The following is a 23,917-nucleotide window of genomic DNA, read 5'->3' as shown; positions in this document are numbered from 1 at the left end:
TCTTTGCGTCCATTGAATCGTATACGGGAATAAATGCAAATCAATGCGGATAATTCGTTGTAAAGTGCTCCGTGCAATGCCCAACTGCTGAGAACGGCGATTTTGGGATGTCCTTGGCGACGTCTCAACACTGGCCCGTGCAAGAGCAATATTCTCATCCGATCGCCTTGGTCGGTTTTGATTTGGCCTCTTTGGATTAGAAAGAGCATCACCAGTCGAAAACCTTTCGTACAAACGTTTAATGATGTGCTTAGAAGGCGCACTTTTCACATTATTTAATTTTTTATACGCACGTTGAGTTTTCACAATTGACTTCTTTCGTTGAATGTAAATTTCAACAATTTGGGAGCACATGCGTGGCGTGTACTGTTCCATGGTAAAATTTGCTTGGACTGGCACTTCCAACGCGATCTGACGTCCCTGTTAAAAGATACAGGGTTGCGAGGTGGGTCCGTCGAATATGGGAAACCCTGTATGTGGATTTGTCCCCGCCTCGATGGTCGCTATGGATATGTAAAATCAATTAAACTTCCGATTACATTTCTGCTACAGGAAGAAAGATTTCTCGTAAAAGAAAATAATCTGTCATTCGTAGGCGTCATCTTATTAGGCTTGGCTAAGCGTTGGTTCATTTCCTTTCTCTTCACCTTTTGGCTGCATGCATTCATCCGTTATGCAACTGTGTGGAAATTATTTTGAAGGCAATATTCTGATTTTCCACAGCAACCAGATGCTAAATTTAATAAACCCGCTTAATTTGTTTTCTCGATCTCACCAAAGCATTTGACAGGGTGCGATTAAATGATGTGATATGACTGCTGAATAACAAAATAAATCCAAATAATATCTTGGCTGCAATATCCGAATTAAACTAGCGATTAAAGTTAATGGGCTAAGTAAGCAATTGAGTAGTCGAGCCCTCTCTCGCATGACCAAACTGACACTTTACAAGACGCTCATCATACCCGTGTTGCTTTATGGCGCAGAGGCATGGGTAGTATCACAAAGCGATGCAGCCGCTCTTGGGGTGTTCGAGAGAAAAGTTCTTCGTAAGATCGTCGGTCCTGTGCGCGTTGGCGAAGACTACCGTTCAAGAATGAACCACGAGCTGTATGAGCTCTACGCCGACATTGACGTAGTTCAACGCATCGCCATCCAACGCCTGCGTTGGCTAGGGCATGTCGTGCGTATGGATGAAGAAGCTCCAGAAAAGAAGGTGTTCGAAGGCGAAGTCCAAGGGAGTCGACGCAGAGGAAGACCATTGCTCTGGTGGAAAGACCAGGTGGAGGAAACCCTATGCTCGCTTGGTGTACAGAATTGGAGAAGGCGCGCGCGGAGCAGAGGCGCCTGGAGAGAGCTAGTGAGGTCGGCCGTAACTCGGTAACGGGTTGTTATGGCCACCTAAGTAAGTAAGTAAGTAAGTAAGTAAGATTAAAGTTAAAGGGAGTTGATTCCGACTACATCAGGAATTCGACAAGAGGATAGCTTAAGCCCAACACTGCTCAATGCTATTATGGATGAAATCATAGAACAAGGTAATACTGCCACCTCGGGTTCCCGCCTGTTAACTGGTGGCTTCGCAGACGATGCTGTACTAATAGCAGGAAACGAAGACGTCCTGCAGATACTACTCTCAAATTTGCAGATATCGGCAGTTATAAGACTTGTATTCAAAAATTCTAACGTACGCGGCCAACTTCCTTGGCCCGGAGCCCGCTCGGCCACTCCCTTCTGCAGCCATCAAAGCTATGGTTGGTTAGCGGGTTACTCTAACCCACAAGCGAGCTTAGCAGGCTGAGAGAGGCTGCAGATGGACTAAACTGATGTTACCTGTCATGTTCGACCGACTGTCGCAGTTCCCCCTGTCACTAAGCAGAGCGGACTGTAGGAGGCTGGTTAAACTGATGACGGGTCACTTTCAATAGGCAAAACACATGAAAATACTGCACTCTGCGCAGCATGTGGAGAGGAGAATGAGACGGCGGACCACTTTCTGTGCGTCTGCCCGCCCTTCGCTCGAATTAGGCTTGAGGTCTTTGGCACTGATGTGTTAAGAAGCGACCACCTTGGCTCCTTCGCACCACAAGATCTACTCCGATTTCTTCGTAGTTCGAGTAGATCTAAAGAAAATTAAAAAGGGAATCCGAGTTCAGTGCAATGGACTTAAGTCTGAGTGCTGTATTTGCTAGTCTGTCCCGACTAGAGCAAGCACTTCCATAAATCAGCAGTATATTGGCATTGTCGAAATGAAAACACTACGGACAATAACAGGATACCCATTGCATGATAGAAGACCAAATGACGAAGTCAGAGAGATTTGTGATGTAACAGACGTAAGCCGTTGGATGGAGGCGGAAGGAAAAAATGCGGAGCAATCATGTTCGCTGAATGTAGAGCGAACGCATAGCAAGTATGGCGCTGAACGGCAGAATAATTCACACCCAGCCGAGCTGCCGTCGAAGAGATAGCACGAATGGTGGATTTCCAAATCTACTGAGTTACAGTAAAAGTTATCCAAATATATTGTTGTAATCAGGAATTTTCCTAAATAAACGAAGAAGAAGAAGACGCTAAGAGCGATTTGGCCCAATAACTTTAAATACAAGTCAGTGGTTTGAATATAAATCTGATGCAACAATATGCGGGCAACTTTGTAACAGATTGAAGTGAAATCACTAGTGGTCAGATTTTCATAAAAACCTACACACATTAAATCTTGCCGACTTCTCAACAGTACAAAGAAGCAGCCTGTATGAGACAGTATATCTATCACATTGGCGGTACTTTTTCCAATAGGGGTTTTTGCCAGATCACGCGTATCAACTCTCAAACTAAATTCATAGTTTTTTCAGTAGTCATTGGCATTTCTTCAACGACGTTTACAAATCGTCCAATTGTATTACGAAAATCGACGCTCGGTGCAAAGTATTCAGCGATTAAATCCATTTTTAGCTTAACACGATCGCGGACACTAAAAATTTCAGGGAGCTGCAAAAATAGACAGGCAATTAGTTTTGAAATTAGTTGTAATATCCAAAGTCTGATTACACATATATTATAAGAGTAGTCAGAACATCGGATTTTAACTGTTATATGAAAGTACTTAATGAATCAAGTGGCCATTACTTTAAAATGTATATTAATTACAAAAACTTAAAGTTACATCAAATTAAATGAACAAAACTTTGCTTTAAAATTTGAATGCTGTAGTATTCACGTTATTTTGCATCACGTCCGCGAACGTGTTAATCGCCAAATTATGGCGACGAGTCCCATTTTTGACTTAAGGGCTACATCAATAAGCAAAAAGAGCAATCCGGAGCCATTCAAGAACAGCTATTACATCCATTGAAAACAACCGTTTTGAGCTGCCTATGGGCTGGAGGAATCATCGAGGCTGGTGCCAGAGTAATAGTGAATGGCGAACGCATAAAAAAAGATATCGCCTAGGAATTATTCATCACTGATACCTAGACATCACATTTGAAAGACTATTTATTTTACTATTTCAATAGATTTTCACCCATTCATTTCTATTTGTAAAAATATACACTGAAATTTCGATCAAGCACAGCCAATAGTTAATGAAGATGCCTTCAAATTAAAGTCAAAATATCAACAAATAAATAATAATAATAATACAATTTTTTTGTGCTATTGTGAAACTAGCCTTGAGTTCACAAAACAAAAAGAAAAATACAAAAACTATGTATTAGAATTTTTAGAAGGCAAGCTAACAGAAAATACCAGGGTCATACACCTTTTACAGATTACTACTAATTTCACATAATAAACTTCTAGTGAAAGATATCAGATCAAGGCGGCACAATATATGTAGTGTCTTACAGAAAATAAAAACTAATTATTTTAATATGTAAATTTCTTTTCCTGTTTATGACAATTGCCATTTTCGCAAGCAAAATAGGTGAAAATTGTGAAATGTAGCTTCAAATCGTGTGCACAGTAATTAGGCAAGCTCATAAGTGCTCATAAATGAGTACATGCGTCCATACATACCGACACACACTCATCCATACATACACGCATACATGCATGCGAGCATTGCAAATAAGCGAATATATGCAGTTTGTCGCTTAAGTCTTTCGTAGTTTGGCAACTGCGGAAGTGACAGCTAATTGAATGTTACTCTACGCGTGCTTTGGACAATTTTTGCGATAGTTGAAACGGAGCGTTATTGAATTAGTCAACATTTTAGCAAATTATTGGTTTCGTATATATTTGTTTTGCAGTTTTTTTTGCAGCTTTTTGCACTACATATAAGTATGTACAGGCTTACATAAGCAAAAGTAAATGCTCTAATAAAATTTAATAAGCAAAATATTCATTCTATAAGGCGCTTTGCGGGTCATAATAAGTGTATATATTAATTCCCTTGTTTGCTTATTTTTAATGAGTTGTACTTGAACATTTTTCAAAAGTTCTATATTTGGCTTTTTTGTTTTGTTTGTAAGATTTAACTCAACCCAGATTGGCAATGGTAGAGTTTTGTTTTCTCACTAGGAAGTACCTGGGTAACTGAGGTTCGTTAGACGCTTGTCATGCTGAAATTATCTGAAAATCAAATGAAATACAGAACAAAATGAATGGCCTTTTAAACAGCTTGAATCCAGAAATATTTTTGAATAATGTTGAATTTGCGTTTAATAATAATTTGCTCGCTTGATTTTTATTAAAAAAGTAAAGAAGAATCTAAATTGGGACAGAACTGATGTTTATATTGTACAAGGTGACGTAAAATTAAACACGCAATAGGAAGATTTATAGTGTTTGCAAATATCGTTGCACGTCAATTTTATTTGGCACTTGTGAATAGCTGCTTTATAGAAACATACAAGTAATGGAGCAAATGAAGGTCCAAATAAGTATTTCCATTACACGAAATCATTTTTTTTATTTAATAACAAATTTGTTCAAAAACAAATGAATGGATGGAAATGAATGATTAAGGGGTTATATACCTTGTAAGCCCGAAAAAATGGACGATTGTCATAATTTTTTTAAATATGTTTTAGAACTTTTATTCAAATGAGGCATATATCATACTGAAGGGTAACTCTCGAAGAATACATTTTGGTGTTTTTATTTTAAAAAATGTTATTGCTGATATCGCCCCTTTCCCGAAACGCCGTTTTTTAGAGGAGGCTAGCGGTGATCACGGTAGTGCATGAGCAGCAAAACTCAAATCAAAAAAATTAAATGATTAATGTAGAAAAATTTTTTTTAGTGAATCTGAACGGTTTATTTACAAAAAAATTTTTTTCTCGATATGAAAACCGCTTTGCACCAAAAAAAAGCGATTTTTGAAGGGTTGAAAAATTAAAAAAAAATTAACTCCAGCGAACTATGCAAATATTTATAAAAAGTGAACCGTTCAGATTCACGAGGCTGTAACTTCGAATAATTAAAAACAAAGTTTATGCAAATCGGTCAAATAGTTTTGATAAATGATGATCACCGCGACAGTAATTTTCAAAAAACACGACTTCGAGATAATCGCGCCTAAAGTTTTTCGTGCACTTCATTTATGGATAATTTTTCCGCTTCCACGGTCTGTAAATTTCGTTCTAGGTCTCCGATCTTTATAGTTTTTTGAATTTATATTTTTAAGATGATGTACTTTTAGAATATGCCATAAAAATTTTTCAATTTTTTAGTCCAACAAAAGTTACAGGTATATCGTCCCCTTAGTATAACAATAGCCTATGTGCTCATAGGCTATTATTTTTTTTTATTGAATTTTTGGATTTTCCATTGTCGATTTTATATGTGGTCAAAATTTTGTCAATTTCTAGTTCTACAAAGTTGGTCAAAACGTCAGTCAAAAAATAATAAATATTTACAGACATAACGAGATTTGAGTGAGAGCTACTTTCGACAAAAAGTTTGAAATTCATTTTCTCAAAACATCAAAAAATTTATAGGCTATATAACCCCTTAATTTTGCGCTACTTTGTATATGCGGGGTACGATTTCACAGTAACGTCGTAGTGAAGGCTGCAGTTGAACAAGGATCATTATTTTAATTAAAGATAATTCGATTTATTGTAAATCCTCTTGTGTTTTTTTTGTTTTTTTTTTTTGTGTTTTATAGGAGATGCAATTCTCATCATTTTTATATAAATGCATTTACCTTATGATCAAAAAGTACCGGGAAGGTGATGTTGACAGTTTTCTTCGTTTGCCCAGAGGTAGTGCACCATGAGTATCTTCTCATCCGAGACAGTCAATAAATAATATTATTTAATATTTACCCGTTCTAAAACTTTTGAGAGATGCTGTACGTCGCAAACAGCCGGAAATGTAGGCAAATCGTACCGAGCCCAAATTGTGCTGGATTATTTGACCAAATACCAAGTAAATACCATCGTGCAAGCACCGTATTCACCTGATATGGCCCCGTGTGACTTCTTTTTGTTTCCCAAGTTGAAGTTACCACTTCGTGGAGGGAGATTTCAGTCCATAGAGGAGATCAAAGAGAATGCGACTGAGGAGCTAAAGGCCATACCCTCATCGGCCTACCAGGCGTGCATGGAGGACTGGGTTAAACGTTGGCATATGAGTGTGGCTTCAGACGCGTCATATTTTGAAGGAGATAAAAAAAATTTGCCAGAAATTTAACTCTGTTTTATTTTACTTAAACATTCCCGATACTTTCCTCTGTCGTAGACGAATGGGTGGGTGTATGTATTCTTTAGTGCCAGGGCTCAAAATATCCAGATGATAGAAACGTTTTTTCTAATAGTGGACGCCCCTCGTCAGGCAATGGCGAACCTTTGAGTGTATTTATGCCATGAAAAAGTTCCTTATAAAAAAGGTGTGTCGTTCGGAGGCAGTATAAAGTTTTAGGTCCCATTTGTGGAACACCACAACACCACAAATTGTTAGTTAGTTAATCAGTTGTAAGTTAATTTTATTTGCTAGTAAAAAAAATATTTTTTTTTTTTTCCTTGTTCACTCCTCTCGGGAGCATAGGGCCTCGACAAAACATTTGCCTTGCGTTGGTTACGTTGATATATCTGATTTCTGACAGGGTAGGTGATGGTTCCATGTGTAGAAGTCCACGCAAGTGGGGAAAGTTACTGATCGCCATTCACTTGGAAGTGGCCAGGACGATTCTTCTACATATGGTTCAAGCAGCTCACAACGTCCGGGATTAGCCCGTTCGGGAGTGAGCTAACGTGAGAAGGCGAAGCATCCCAGCATAGCTGGTTGTGCGTTGGGTTTGGGACCCGCCACTTAAAAAGCCCCCCCAATGAAAACAGCAACAAAGCCTCGGATGAGAACTTCCAACACTGACGACGACCCCTGCAAACGAAATAAGGAATACGATTTGAGGGCATGCACCTGGAATGTCCGGTCCCTTAATGGGGAAGGTGCCTCTGCCCGGCTGGTTGATGTCCTCGTGAGAGTAAAGGCTGACATCACTGCCATCCAAGAGATGCGATGGACGGGGCAAGGTAAGAAAAACCTAGGACCTTGCGACGTCTACTACAGCTGCCATGTAAAGGAGCGCAAATTCGGTGTCGGATTTGTTGTGGGAGAGAGACTTCGTCGCCAAGTACTGTCGTTCACTCCGGTGGACGAGCGTCTCGCAATAATCCGCATCAAAGCGCGATTTTTTACCATCTCGCTAATTTGCGCCCACGCCCCGACGGAAGAGAAGGACGATGCGACCAAGGATTCTTTCTATGAGCGCTTGGAACGTTCCTATGAGCGCTGCCCTCGCCACGACATAAAAATCGTGCTTGGCGACTTCAACGCCAGGGTGGGCGAGGAGGGAATTTTTGGTCCCACAGTCGGAAAATTCAGCCTGCACAACGAAACATCCGGCAACGGACAGAGGCTGATCGACTTCGCCGAGGCCCGAAACATGGTAGTCTGCAGCACCAGATTCCAGCATAAAAAGATACACCAAGCTACCTGGCTGTCCCCTGATCGAAAAACGCGAAACCAGATCGATCATGTTGTGATAGATGGAAGACACGCTTCTAGTGTATTAGATGTACGTACGATCCGAGGAGCCAACATCGACTCGGATCATTACCTTGTTGCAGCCAAATTGCGCACACGCCTCTGTGCAGCAAAAAACGTACATCTACCTACGCAAAGAATGTTCGACATCGAAAAGCTGCAATCATAACAGACAGCCAGAAGATTCCCCACTCGACTCTCACTCCTGCTCTCGGAGAGCACTGCCTAACACACCGGCATGCGCGAGCAATGGAGCAACATTTCTCGTTCCCTACGTACCGCCGCCGAAGAAGAAATCGGATTCCGGCGAGCCCGAAAAAACAATTGGTACGACGAGGAATGTCATGCTGCCGCTGAAAGAAAAGATGCCGCCTATAGAGCCACGCTGCGATAGGGCGCAACGCGAGCCATGTGGGATCGCTACAGAGAGCTGAAAAAGGAAGAGAGACGTATTATCCGACAGAAGAAACGTGAGCCGAAATACGTGAGTGCGAGGAGCTTGAGATGCTGGCCAATAGGAACAACGCCCGAAAATTCTACCAGAAAGTTCGGCGGCTTACAGAAGGTTTTAAGACCGGGGCGTTTTCCTGTAAGAACAAAGACGGTGATCTGGTGACTGACGTACAGAGCAATCTTAAATTATGGAGGGAACACTTCTCGAACCTGTTAAACAGTGACAGCTGCGCTTGTCATAGAGAAAGTGAAGATCCCGATACCCCAATCGTTGACGACGGAATTATCGTTCCGTTACCCGACCATGACGAGGTGAGAATAGCAATATCACGGCTAAAGAACAACAAAGCCGCGGGCGCCGACGGACTGCCGGCTGAGCTATTCAAACATGGCGGCGAGGAGCTGGTAAGGTGCATGCATCAGCTCCTATGCAAAATATGGTCGGATGAAAGCATGCCTGCCGATTGGAATTTAAGTGTGCTCTGCCCAATCCATAAGAAGGGCGATCCTGCAATTTGTGCCAATTACCGCGGGATTAGTCTTCTAAATATCGCCTATAAGGTTCTAGCGAGCGTATTGTGTGAAAGGCTGAAGCCCACCGTCAACCAACTGATTGGACCTTATCAGTGTGGCTTCAGACCTGGAAAGTCTACCATCGACCAAATATTCACAATACGCCAAATCTTGGAAAAGACCCATGAAAGGAGAATCGACACACACCATCGTTTCGTCGACTTCAAAGCTGCATTCGACAGTACGGAAAGGAGTTACCTGTATGCCGCTATGTCTGAATTTGGTATCCCCGCAAAACTAATACGGCTATGTAAGATGACGTTGCTCAACACCAGCAGCGCCGTCAGAATTGGGAAGGACCTCTCCGAGCCGTTTGATACCAAACGAGGTTTCAGACAGGGTGACTCGCTGTCGTGTGACTTCTTTAACCTGATGTTGGAGAGCATCGTACGAGCCGCAGAACTTAATCGCTCAGGCACAATATTTTATAAGAGCGTACAATTGTTGGCGTATGCCGATGATATTGATATCATCGGCCTTAACAACCGCGCTGTTAGTTCTGCCTTCTCCAAACTGGATAAAGAGGCAAAGCGAATGGGTTTGGTGGTGAACGAGGACAAAACGAAGTACCTCCTGTCTTCAAACAAACAGTCGGCGCACTCGCGTATCGGCACTCACGTCACTGTAGACAGTTATAATTTCGAGGTTGTAAAAGACTTCGTTTATTTAGGAACCAGCATTAACACCGATAACAATGTCAGCCTTGAAATCCAACTTAGAATCTCTCTTGCCAACAAGTGCTACTTTGGACTAAGTAGGCAACTGAGCAGTAAAGTCCTCTCTCGACGAACAAAACTAACACTCTACAAGACTCTCATCATGCCCGTCCTAACGTATGGCGCAGAAGCGTGGACGATGACAACATCCGATGAAGCGACGCTTGGAGTGTTCGAGAGAAAGATTCTGCGTAAGATTTTTGGACCTTTGCACGTTGGCAACGGCGAATATCGCAGACGATGGAACGATGAGCTGTATGAGCTTTACGGCGACATAGACATAGCGCAGCGAATAAAGATCCAGCGGCTTCGTTGGCTGGGTCATGTCGTCCGAATGGATACAAACGCTCCGGCTTTGAAAGTATTCGATGCGGTACCAGCTGGTGGTAGCAGAGGAAGAAGAAGGCCTCCTCTGCGTTGGAAAGATCAGGTGGAGAAGGACTTGGCTTCACTTGGTGTGTCCAACTGGCGCCGGTTAGCACGAGAAAGAAACGACTGGCGCGCTTTGTTAAGCTCGGCCAAAATCGCGTAAGCGGTTATCGCGCCAATTAAGAAGAAGAAGAAGGTGATTAGCCTGCTGCTACCAGTCCTAAACTTAGTAACAACGCCTTTTACTGCTTGGAGCGCCATCTGTGTTTTACATTTTTCTGCCAGAAGAATCGCACAGATGATGGAGGACTTCGCTAAAGTTGATGTGCCTGCCCTATTAACGCGGTTGCCCGCTTCCTCTTGCTAGCGCTACTAATGCAATGTGTAACTGTACCTTTTTCTTTTTTTGCCCGTTTTTTAGCAGCCACAATGCAAATTAAGCGCTGACTATTGTGCGGGAGTGAGGATGGAAAGGATAAGTTTGGGTTTGAGGAGAGAGTTTGAAAATGTTTTAGGGATGGAAAATTATTAAAAAGAGGGAAAGTAGGTAAATTTTGAAAAGTGCGTAGACCGTGCTTCGCGTGAGACTCGTACCCACAACCTCTGGGATGGCACGCTAGTGCACTTACGCTAGAATACCGAGGTATAAACTTTTTCAAATATTTGAACATTAACTTTACGTGCTAGATGGATGTGGATGAATACACGAAGGGAGGTACCAAACTTAATTTCTGCATGTACCAAATTTCATTTCTGTAGTTCATAACCTAAAAAAAAAACCGTAAAAATCTCTAATATATGCCGCGGCCGCCGTAGCCGAATGGTTTGGTGCGTGACTACCATTCGGAACTCAGAGAGAGAACGTCAGTTCGAATTTCAGTGAAACACCAAAATTAAGAAAAACATTTTTCTAATAGCGGTCGCCCCTCGGCAGGTAATGGCAAACCTCCGAGTGTATTTTTGCCATGAAAAAGCTCCTTATAAAAATATCTGCCGTTCGGAGTCGGCTTGAAACTGAAGGTCCCTCTATTTGTGGAACAACATCAAGACGCACACCGCAAATAGGAGGAGGAGCTCAGCGAAACACCCAAAAAGGTGTACGCGCCAATTATATATATATATATATATATATATATATGTATATGCAAAATCTGTGAGCTGATAAAGAGAAATGATATATCAAAATAAAGGTAATTAAGATTTCTATCTTCCGTTTATGTTAATTAAAATTTAACGTTTCAAAGTTATGTATAAAGTTAAAAAATACTTAATTTTTTTTGCAAAAATATAAGTAATTATATTTTCAGTTAGTTGTTAATTGGTATATTGTATTTTTGTGGTTTTTTATTATATATTTAAAACAAAAATTTTATGGTAAACATATGATGGCAGCCCTACCAAATTTTTGCGTGAAATACATCTCGTTTTATAACCATAGTCAACGGAAAAAGTTCGCGAATGCCGGACACTTTTTAGTATGGAAAAACACCCAACACCGTCAGCCAAAAAAAAAAAAAAGAAATTTAAAAAATCTACGCTATTTTAGAACATTGTACATACAAAGATTCAATGACCTATAAAACTGCATATTCGACATTTTTTTTACTAAAAAGTGTGAAATTTTGGTGCAAGTCATTCGAACAACATGTACTCCGCCGTTTTATTTATCTGGAGGATGTAGTTGTGGCTTCCATCTGCGTTCGCTGATTTAGCCACTTTTAACACCTTCCAGTCGTCGGTAAAAACATCTTTGTTCTGCATTTGTAGAAGACGCAGTGCACGCTCAGGGTTTACAGTGCGCGGTATTAACACCTTCGCCTTTCCTATAGCGGGACATAGCTGCGATCCACTATTTCAAGTGCAGCCCAAGTGTAACCCATGTGAGAGAGGGGTCGTCTTTGCACTTTATGATTTTGATGGCGCTGAACCATCCTGCTTCATCGAATGTATTATGAACGCGGGCGTTCAAATCAAAATGCATATAGCGCACTTCGTGAAGAAAATCATCTTCAGTGATGAGACACATTTTCACCTCAGTGGATTCGTCAATAAGCAGAATTGTCGCATTTGGGCGAATGATAATCCAAAAGTGATTACCGAAAAACCAATGCACCCACAAAGAGTGACTGTTTGGTGCGGTTTATGGGTCGGTGGCATCATTGGACCTTATTTTTTTTTTCAAAATGAGGCCGGTCAGGCAGTTACTGTGAATAGTGTTCGCTATCGTGAGATGATAACGAACTTTTTATGGCCCGAATTGGAAGATATGAGGTTATTTGAAAGAAAAGGTGTACGTCGATAAGCCAGTAACAATTCAAGAGCTAAAGGATGAGATAATTCGGCACATTAACGGCATAGAATCTCAATTATGCTTCAGCGTCATCGAAAATTTGGACCATCGGATGGAGGTGTGCCGCCGCGGCGGCTATTTGGTCAATATTTTGTTTTGTATGTAATTAAGCCATACCAATATTATCATAATAAAGAGAAATGACAATAATTTCCTAAAAAAATTGTATTTTATTAAAAATCAACACCGGCTCTTGAAACTTAACCACCCTTTAGGTATAGATGCGTTCGGATTCGCTTCCATTCTTGCGAAGAGAGCTTCCAACAGCTTCATTTCCATTGATCCTCTAACATTTGTCCCCGCGGGTTACCATGATCAATAAGTGCCACAGTCAGGTGCTTTTTGGCAACCTCATTGGCCGCCGCAACTGCTTTGAATGTTGTCGGCTTTTCTTCGTCCTATTTGCTGTGCTTCACGTTTGGCTTTGCAGCAACGTTTTTGCACTTTTTTTTGTGGTGGGCATCCTACCTTTACTTTCGGTCGATCGCTGCCTTTTTTCGGCCAGCCTCTCCTCAATCTTATTGGCGAACTCCGGGTTTCATGCAGCACACCCAGTGTGATTTGCAAAGTGAGCGCGGCCACTTTTAACTTCCTTTTCAGCCCATTCCAATCGTTCCGCTTCAGCTTGCGTCAGCGTGCTTTCCCTTTCATCCCCTGCTTGGTTGGCTTAGCTCTAGGCCATTACTTACTCACAGAACTGGCCCCATCAAAATTCACCGGAGAGCCAAGTAAAGCTTCTTCCGCGTTAGTATTCACGCTTGCAACACTTTCCATGTCCGAGTCTTCGCGGACTATGGCACCCGTGCGTTGCACAGCGTTTTTCGTAAGTGTAGCAGTAACATTACGACCACTGTAATCACTGCTCCTCTTACAGTAGAAGTTTGATCGCCGACATAGTTCAGCGTGGATTACAGGTCTCGACTACTCTTGAAGTGGTTGGGAGACCGTCTAAGGCCATGAGCGCAGCTTGGCTGTCGCTGCAGGCACATACAGATCTGCATCTCCATTAGAGGCGGAGCCGTTCTCGGTCGAAAATGCGAAAACAGTGTTTGCCGGGCTCATTTTCTGAGTTAGACCACAGTTGAGCCTCTGGCAGCACCACAATGTATCTCTTGTCAAGCACGACTCTGGATGGCATGGAGTCAAGGGGCATGGCGAGGATCGTTGGTGAAAAGTCCAACGTTCCCTGTTCTCTGTTTTCCAATGCCGGACAAGAGCCGTACCAATTCCCATTATGTTTTAGCCTGCAGATGGCCTTCAAGGCCTCTCCTTGGACGAAAACATCAAGTGGTGGTAGACCAATCAGAGCATCTAATGCCAGGCCTGAAGTAGTCGGAAAAGCTCTGACGCAACAGTTGGCCACAGTGCGTTATAGTCTTGATAAGCTCCTCCTTACTCCCACGAGAGGAAGTCTACTATCATAGTATAACTTAATTTGTTTTTGTTTTATATGTCTCAAGGACCACCTTAATGCGCCATGAATACTTTCTAAGTTCCGTATCTTCCCATTTTCGTGTTTTGATCTTCATATTTCTTGGCTAATTATTCGCACAACCTTAGAATTACATCACCTATTTACATACAAAAGTATTTTATATTTTTGTATATTTTTTGCAGGTTAAATAAAAATCCATAAAAGGAGCTTTAAATTATGTACTGACTGAATCATGTAATTTTGTAACCTTGCACGTAAAATATGGAATATTTGTTTATATAAATTTATAATATATGTGCGTGCATTTTTTATTATTTACATATGGCCCACATGCCCAATAACTTGCAGCATTGATTCCAATGACAAATGCTAATCCCATTACAAGGCGATTCTTTGCATTTCCGTTTCTATTTTAACACCCATTACTCATTCAGCCATCCACCTACCGTCACTTGTAAGTTGTACGTAAATATGTATATGAAGCATTGCGGCACTCAAAGGCGGAAGTTTTTTACTTTTTGTTTAGATGCAGCTGCTATTCTTGGCAATCAAAATTATGTGAATGCACACAAACATTCATACAGTAGCGGACCCTGAAATTTGGACACTTGTGCGGCGCTCAATTACAGTTGAACTTTGACGGAATCAATAGGCCTAAAAATTTCGTTTTTTGCTACTTAGTTCTCTTTTTTGTCTTTATTTCGGTAGTAGAAAATGAAGAACGAAAAAAATTATCAAATGTGATAAAATCAAAATCTTAACTTTACCCACTGCGAAATAAGTGTTAAAGTTAGATTTAGCAGGTAGGCAGGAAGATTTATTATAATTTTATATATTATAACTTTTTCTCAAATGAATTCAACTTCCAGGCAGTAAAACTTACTTTAAAAATACCCCACTTTAGGGATTTTAAAACTTTAAAATTTGTTTTCAAGTAAATTATAATTTTCGCCAAACTCTCGATTTTTTTTGGAATCTTATATTAAAGCACTTAAGACATCTGTATCTTTAAAATTAATTACGACATAGATTTCAGGTGTGCAAACATATTTACAATAATCATTGTGTGGATTTCTGAGTGTTTGGATTTCAGTGCCCTTTTGGTTACATAAGCACTCATAAGTACTCAAGTACGAGGTGTGTTGAAAAGGTATTGCGTTTTTTCAAAAATTATTTATTTATTCATTAGTCTCTATTTTGTCCCCTTCAAAATAGTCCCCATGAGATATTATGTACGTTTTTTCCAATCTTCCAAGCACTTCAAAAAATCATTTTTTTTTTCTTTTTCAGCTTCTCCTTCGATGCCATCTTTATGGCGTCCATCGTAGCGTAGCGTCGTCCTTTCATGGGCCTCTTCAGTTTCGGGAGCAAGAAAAGGTCACAGGGGGAAATCCGGTGGCTGTGGCATCATTAGTGTGTTGTTTTTGGCCAAAAAGTCGGGCACAAGCAACGATATGTGAGCAGGGGCGTTATCGTGACAAAAGAGTCAATTTTTGTTCTTCCACAAATCCGCACGTTTCTGGCTGGTTTCTGGATTGCTTAGCGCAAATTGCACATAACTTGGAGGTAATACTCCTTATTTACCGTTTTCCCTATGACAAGAAGTCATGAAGCGCAACGCCCCTGCCATCGAAGAAAACGGTAAGCAAAACTTTTACATTCGACCGAACTTGGCGCGCTTTTTTCGGTCTTGGTTCGTGCGGCAGCTTCCATTCAGATGATTGAGCTTTGGTTTCCACGTCATAACCATAAACCCACGATTCGTCACCAGTTATGACCCTCTGGATCTAATTTGGGTCGTCGCGGACAAATGGCAGGAGCCAATCGATATGTCTAGGTCCTCAGCAACTTCTCTAACGGTGATTCGACGATTGGCCAATACCATTTTCTTCACTTCATCAATTTTTTGTCTGTTGTTGAAGTGCTCAAGCATCCGGCACGCTTTTCGTCCTTCACATCTTCTCTTCTCGGTCTTCTGAGAACATTTTGTACCACCGATAAACGTTGCTTAGGTCCAAAGTAGCTTCTCCGTATGACACAGTCAACATTCGGAATACATCCGCGCAATTAATCTCGTTCTTCACACAAAATTTGATACATCTAAATTCCAGATGATTACAGGGAAAAAATAAATAAATACATCAAGAAAGCAATTCAAACATTCCATTTACAGAGGTACGAAAGCTGGGTAGTGGAACTCCCCCTCTAAATAAAGACGTAAATATCGATAACTTCGATAAATTAAAAAAAAAAAACTTTTAATAAAATAAAATTTTCAAGAAAAATATTTTCAAAAAAATTTAATTTTCAATAAACTTAAAATTGCTTAAATTTTCAATAAAAAAAAATTCAAAAAAATGTAAATTTCAGCAAAAACAAAAATATATATATTAATATATTTGTGAGAAACCTCTTTTAACCATTTAATTAAATCTTAAAAAAAACTTGACTTTCAAAAAATAAAATTTGGAATAAAACTAAATTTTCAAAAAATGAAGGAATATTTTAAAAAAATTACACTTTCACTTATTAATTTTGCAATAAATTGGAATTTTCAAAAAAATTACGTTTTCAATAAAATTAAATCAGTAAAGTTAAATTTTTGAAAAAAACTAAGTTCTCAATAAAGTTGAAATAATTGAAATTATTTAAATTTTCAGTAAAAAAAAGTTTCAAAGGAATTAAATTTGCAAAAAAACGAAAATTTTAATAAAAAAATTTTTATGTTTAAAAAAAATTTATGAAACTTTGTTAGAACCACGTTTTACCATTTAATTTAATTTTTAACAAAAATTAACTTTCAAAAAATAAAATTTTCAATAAAAATAAATTTTCAAAAACATAAAGAAATATTCTACAATAAAAAAATTAAATTTTCAATAAAATTGATTTTGCAATAAAATGAAATTTACAAAAAAATTTAATGTCCAAAAAATCTAAGTTTTCAATAAAATTGAAATCGAAAAAAATTAATGTTTCAATAAAATGAAACTTTCAAAAAAGTAAATTTCCCAAAAAAAATTTCCTCAAAGAAATTTCTGAGTTGCTGAAAATTTGTTAGAAACCACTTTTTACCAAAATGAAGAAGTTTAGTGTGGCTTAATACATCAGTTATTATAATGAGCCTTTTTTTAAATCAATATCATTTACAGGATCCTCGAACAAATTTCGACTTGTTTCTTATACGTTTTTCCGTGTTACTTCACTCCATCCAGCTGGATATTTCAAAACATGTGGTCCAGCAGTGAAGATCACTATTTAGTTTTTCTGGGCATAAAAGAAAAAATGATATATTTCCAAAACGCTCAAACTGTCACTGCATTAGCAAAAAAAAAAAAAAATCAAAAAATGGACACTGAAACTCCAATTTCTTTTATAATTATTAATTTTTGGCCTTTAATTAGCATGCGATTTTGAATTGGCATTAAGCAATGTCACCAGCTACGTGATAACTTTTAAGGGTCTCTGAACGAGGTTACGTGTGACTTTTTTAATCTGATATTGAACAAATTTTTCGAGCTAAATCTGTCTTTTATAAAAGATTCTAATATAAGCGACCTTAACAGCGACGATGCCTCCTCTGCTGTCTATTCTGAACTCAAATGGTGGAGGGCTTCGTTTACATAGGGAATTCCCGTGAATATCTCATTTGTCAGCAAATGCTATTTCGGGCTGAGTGGTAAAATCATCTCTCGTCGAACAAAAATATCGAGAGAAATATTCAAAAGATTTTGCCTACCTTTATGCGCTGCCGATAACAAATATTGCAGTGGATGGAATGTTAAGTTGTATGAGGGACATAGACATTGAGCTTCGTATAAACATCCACCTGCTCCGCTTACTTTGTCCTATCGCAAAAATGTATACAAACGAAAAAGATTTGCTAAGGCACGCAAGAAACAGGAAGACCCCCACTGCATTGGAAAAATTAAGTGGTGAAGGACTGGGCTTCCCTTTGTTTTTCACATAGGCACTGATTAGCACGAGAAAATACAGGTTGTTGAACTCAATCGTGTAAGGAGAGGAAGAAGCGGTGTGTTGACGTAGCATCCCAGGTTGCTTTAAGCAATGAATGCGTCGAATAGGTATCCGTCTCACTATTGAATTAAAATTAAGCTATCTAAATGAGTCATATTATATTTTTTATTATATTCTATATACTTTATATACTTACCCTGACCACTACGTTTTCCTCTCATATACACCCCATTGCAGAATTATAAGCTCGCTATTTTTTGTTTTTTAAAAAACTACAGTTCATACTACAATAAAAACCACATAATTCTAAGTTTCAAAGTTCGTATAAATTGCGTAAAATTTTCATCAAAACTTTAAACTTTTTAACCATAATTTTTAGAATTTTTCTGGTAGTCAGAGCAAATTTAGCTTTTCGGCGTTATTTGGGAGTCCCTAAGGGAGATTTAAAGCAAACTTTCCGGCACGGACTGAATCAATGACTTGCACCAACCGCAACTATAACTGCTACTTATAACTTGCAAGCACTTTACTATATAAAATTCTATATATAACTATAAAACTGCGTACGCAGAAAAAATTTAGAGTTGAAAGTTTTGATGGAATTTGGAAAAATTTCTAAACCATTTTTACAAAGTTTGAAACTTTCGATTGTAATATACGATTTTTGTTTTTGTGTATAAAAAAATATTGAATTGTTTAAAATTTTGTAATGCGGTATAGACAAGAGGAAAATCGTAGGGGTACGAACTAAAAGCGATTAGGGCAAGTAAAGGGTGGTTAAGTTACAAGGGCCGGTGTTGATTTTGTATAAAATACAAGTTTTTTAAGAAATTTTTATCATTTCTTTCTATTGTGATAATATTGTTATAGCTCAATTACGTATAAAACAAAGAATTGGCAAAATGGCCGCCGCGGCTTCGGCGGCACACGTCCATCCGATGGTCCAAATTTTCAATAACGCTGAGGCATAATTGAGGTTCTATGCCGTTAATGTGCCGAATTATCTCATCCTTTAGCTCTTGAATTATTGCTGGCTTATCGACGTACACCTTTTATTTAAATAACCCCAAAGAAAGAAGTCCAACGGTGTCAAATTACATGATCTTGGCAGCCAATTGACATCGCCGCGACGTGAGATTATTCGGTCATCAAATTTTTCGCGCAAATGAGCCATTGTTTCGTTAGCTGTGTGACAAGTGGCACCGTCCTGTTGAAACCAGATATCGTTCACATCCATATCTTCCAATTCGGACCATAAAAAGTTCGTTATCAATGATGCCGCCGGCCCATAAACCTCACCAAACAGTCACTCTTTGTGGGTGCATTGGTTTTTCGGCAATCACTCTTGGATTATCATTCGCCCAAATGCGGCAATTCTGCTTATTGATCGAATCCACTGAGGTGAAAATGTGCCTCATCACTGAAGATGAAGTGCGCGATATGCATTTTGATTTGAACGCCCGTTTTCATAATAAGCCTGAATAACTTTAATGCGTTGCTTGATAATGTATCTATACGTGGTTTAAATTGAATTAGTCTAAAATTGAGAAATGTCAAATGAAATATAAAAAAAACTTGACGTTTAGGTGTGGTTTACATTCAACATCGCCCTTTGAAATTTTACATTGTGAAGCAAAGGCAATCGCCAATTGTTGACCTATAAATTTCCAATTTTACGCATATTTACTTACTTATCATTTCATATTCATTGAATAGAAAGAATTATATTTTTGAAGTGCGTGATAAGAATAACCCACACGCAGGGTGTAAAAATTTTAATTCAGACCGCACCTTCTAGTTTTTCAAAATAAATTTTACCAATTTACTTTCACACGAAATAAATTATTAGCCAACCTGTGTGCATATGAAAAATATGCATAAATTCTTTCACCAATATATGAAAAATTCTAAAAGTTTTAATAAGTCCTGTTTCAATTTGTTCACATATGCGAGTGCCTACTGTATTTATGCATATAAATTGTAGGTTATTCTAATTAAAATATATGAACAAAATAATATAGAAAATATTAATTAATTGCAGTGTGAAAAAAACGAGTTCAACAATAAAGCCTAAAATAAAAGTAGTTCAAGCTTTCATTTGCTACACATTTACGGAATAAATAAATCTGTGTTAAATTATGCGAAAATAGCTTATTGATCAATGATTTTATATTAGCTACTTATTACATATAAACTTGCAAGTTAAATGCGTGAATAAATAACAACAACAGGAACGATGTTTTTTGAAGGCAACTCATAGAGGCGTGAAAATTAAGAAAATTAGTTTTAGCAAGGCACATTCAGCAGTAATTGTGATTGTTAAACAATGCTTAAACAAGGTTGTTGCTGCTAAATTAGTAGCTACTTACATACGTATATATACTTCTGGAATATTGTGCAACCTACATTTGTGGACTCTTTTTATGAATCTTACAGTTATGGGATACAAACTATTTAATAAATAAAAATAAATAAATAGATAGAGAATCGGATTGGCAGGATTCTTAAGCTATCATTTCGGACAAATTAAAAAAAAATTACTAATTATTAGATGTACGATGATGCTAATACTTTGATCCAGAGTGTACCCTGCGTTGACATTATCTCGTAAACAGCACAGCGTAATAGCAACAAAAAAAGTTTTGTTGAGGTCTTAACTTAGACTAGTGGCTGAATGTGAGACATGCGATTAGGTGAAAATTTAAGGGTCTAGAGCTCGAAAATTTAGGGTATTTTCAGGAATTGTTTTTTACAATAAAAAAATGAAAAAAACGGTATTTAAATTTTGCAGTCTTTTTATCTAATGTAATTAGGCTATATAATATCCATGCAAAAGACCCATACAAAAATGGAAAAAAAAGTTTTTTTTAATTTTAATAATTTTAAGAATGGCGCTGATGTTAACCCTCCTGAAAATTTGGACCCGGACGTAGTTGTCCATTTTGACTCTTCTATTTAAAAAAATTATTTATCGGTATGACTGCAGCTATGGCGCGATTTTGAATTTGACACTCTAAAAGTCGAAATATTGAAGTCGAAAAATTGAAATAATAATATGATTCTAGTACGAACGATAGCCATTGATGTTGTGAACAACATATTAAAATTTCAGACGATTCGGTTGAATTGTTGAGGGCGAAAGTCGTTTCGAGATAAATGAGTTTAAAGTTTGAGGTACAGGAGCGCGCTAATGAGCTGTAGAAGCTATAATATTGGGAATTTCTGCATGAAAATTTCTCAGTATATTCTTAAGATACTATACTTTCGAAATATCGAAAAAACAAAAAATCGATTTTTTGAAATTTCTAGACCACTATAAGTGGACCTAAGATACCTAAGCTTGGGCTACTAAAAATTAGTAAATCAAACTGTGCTTTAACAAAGGTTTCTAATTTCGAACTGAACCATCTAACATCTCAGATGAACTTGATTAGTCCCTTTGACCCCTTCGCCCTCAATGGTGCATATAGGTGTGCACTACTTGAAGTATAACTATCGTTCGTTTACTCGAACCATCTTGGTAATACTCTTTCACTCACCATCGCCATATCATGGGGGATGTATTTGTATGTGTGTGGGAGGGGGATTTGTATTTGTTGAAAACGAGCGAGAGATGACTGAGTTATGATGCTGCTAACGACTTTGTACTGCTGATGAAGTTCATCAGGTTTTTAATATCAATGCATTGTATATCAGCGGAGTAGCAAAGAGATGAGAACTAAGATACTCAAAACTTAGCCTTGCAAAAGTAGGGTAACTAAGAAGAAAGTGCCGGCACAAAAAGGGCTCGAATTAATGCCGAGTCTTACAGCATGTATACTTCGCTGTCAATGTCCCGTAATCTTGAATCCACGTCCACGTAATTCGAGAGCTGAGATTTTGTTAATCTCAGAAGATCCCTCAGGCGTCTCCGATCTACTCATGGCCAGAAACATTGAGAGCTCTTGCAAGTTTATGCACTTACTCAGCGTTCGCTGAGTTAACACGCAGTCCACCTTTCCAGTAGCAGACCGCAGTCAACGGGGGTAGCTACCTCAAAGGTCCCCTGTTTAGCCAACTCATCCACCTTGAAGTTTCCTGCAATGTCGCTATGACCAGGTACCCAGATGAGCCTTATATTGAAGAATTCGGATGCAACCAAAAGTGAAGTAAGGCATTCCGTTTGGCAGTCGGAGTAGATATTAACCTCCGTGACAGTTATTACACAAACGAAACGCCGATCAGCTGGTTCTGTGGTGGTCCGGTAACCTGTATTTGAGTCTGATGGAGAGCTCCTTGCAGAATACTCCTCTGGCAACTCTTCCATCTAATTTTGAGCCATTCGTAAGCACGTTTACCCGACCCTACCTCCTCCTACTGTATATCGCCCACTCTTCCCTTGAAGGAATGTGAGGGCAGAATGTTCCACTCGAACCAAGCAAAGTTGCGCATTTATCAGTCGCCAAAGGGATGAACTCAAAGTTCCTAAGGATACTTGAGTGTCCGCAATTGAGGTCAAGATTGTAGCCTGAGCCTCTCAGTCTGATTGCGGCACGTGTAGCCGCAGCTTTACCTGCAGGCAGCACATTTAGCATTGCATTCGGTGTACTTCGAAGTGCCCCACTGATTTCAATGAGGACAGACCTTTGGGCTCTCTTCGGCTTCTTCACAGGGGCTATCTTTTCCAGTGAGTTCTACCAGAGAACGCCTCCATACAACATAATTGGTTTTATATTGGTATTATAGAGCCAAAATACAACTTTTAGCGAGAGACCATCTTATGCTGCTCTGCCACGCCCATTCTGTCGATAAGCATTCTGTAGATATACTTGACAAGATCGGCTCCGATCACCATATTATTCAAAGATTTAGTGAATGCCTGTGGGAGGAGATTATTAAATGTTGAGAAAGGCGCCCACTGCGAACTCCTTCTGATAGAGGAACTTGTCTATATCTTTAACAATCGCATGCAAGACAGATTCTACTAATCTGCTTCTTCTGTAAACACCTTGAGTATGCGACAAGGGGCCCCCGAAGAACTTCGCTTCTTTTGTGCAGATCAATTAGTATTTCAATCGTTACACTATAATCAATAGAACCAGGTACTTATGTTTGAAAAAAAAAAAATGATATTTTCATACTTAACTTAAATATTGCGCAGTCAACCCTCGTGTGGCTGTACATGAAAATAAGCTACGTTTGAAGTGCAAGAATTTAAATAAATACTAACTATGTTGAGTTTATGTGATTAGAGGTCAGCAAACGTGCCGGACAAAAAGTTGTTTGATTTTCTTAAATATTCGTTAATATTAATTTGTAATATTTATTTTAGGCATCCTTAAAATTCAAAAACGTGCCCAAATGCCGTAAAGTGCATACATATACATGCATATGAATTAATTTTGCATTCTGCGGCTAACTTCCATAAAGATTCTGTGTTCAGTTTAATTGCATTAGTGACAAACTGCTAATGATTCATTGAACGGCTGCATGCATCACAACACATCCAGAATCGTTAGCAACGAAAGCAACGTATCGTTAAATGACCCTTAAACAAGTGAAAGTCGTTTTTCACGAGAATAAATTAAGGAAAAGAATAAAATTCAGTGAAATGTCTTGACACATCAGTATCGCGCGCTTATCACGACGTTTGCGAAGCGACAGCAAATGACGAACTCAAAAAAAAAAAAAAAAACGAAAAAACTTTGTAAAAGAAAGTAAAAAAATCGCATATATCAACAAATGCACTCAAAACTTTTTAAATACTCAAAATCACAACGGTTAATCACGTACGCCCGTCCAGCCAGCCAACTAGCCAGGCAGCCAGAGTTAAGCGGTGGAAAATTCACTTATACACACACACACACACACACTCGCTCAGTGGTGCACCAACGTGCGTGCTCTCACTCTTGCGCTCTCCCTCTCTCTCTCGCTCGCTTTTTTTGCCACTGAGTTCAGTCTCTTTACTTGCATTTATGCTCCAGTGAGAGCGCGAAACGCAAACAAAATTTAGAGTTTCGTGTTTAATATAAAATCAACTAAGCAAATCCATTGGAATTCATTAAGTGCCTT

Source organism: Anastrepha ludens, chromosome 2 (assembly GCF_028408465.1).
Source record: "Anastrepha ludens isolate Willacy chromosome 2, idAnaLude1.1, whole genome shotgun sequence".
Classification (NCBI taxonomy): Eukaryota; Metazoa; Arthropoda; class Insecta; order Diptera; family Tephritidae; genus Anastrepha; species Anastrepha ludens.
This window is presented reverse-complemented; position numbering follows the sequence as displayed.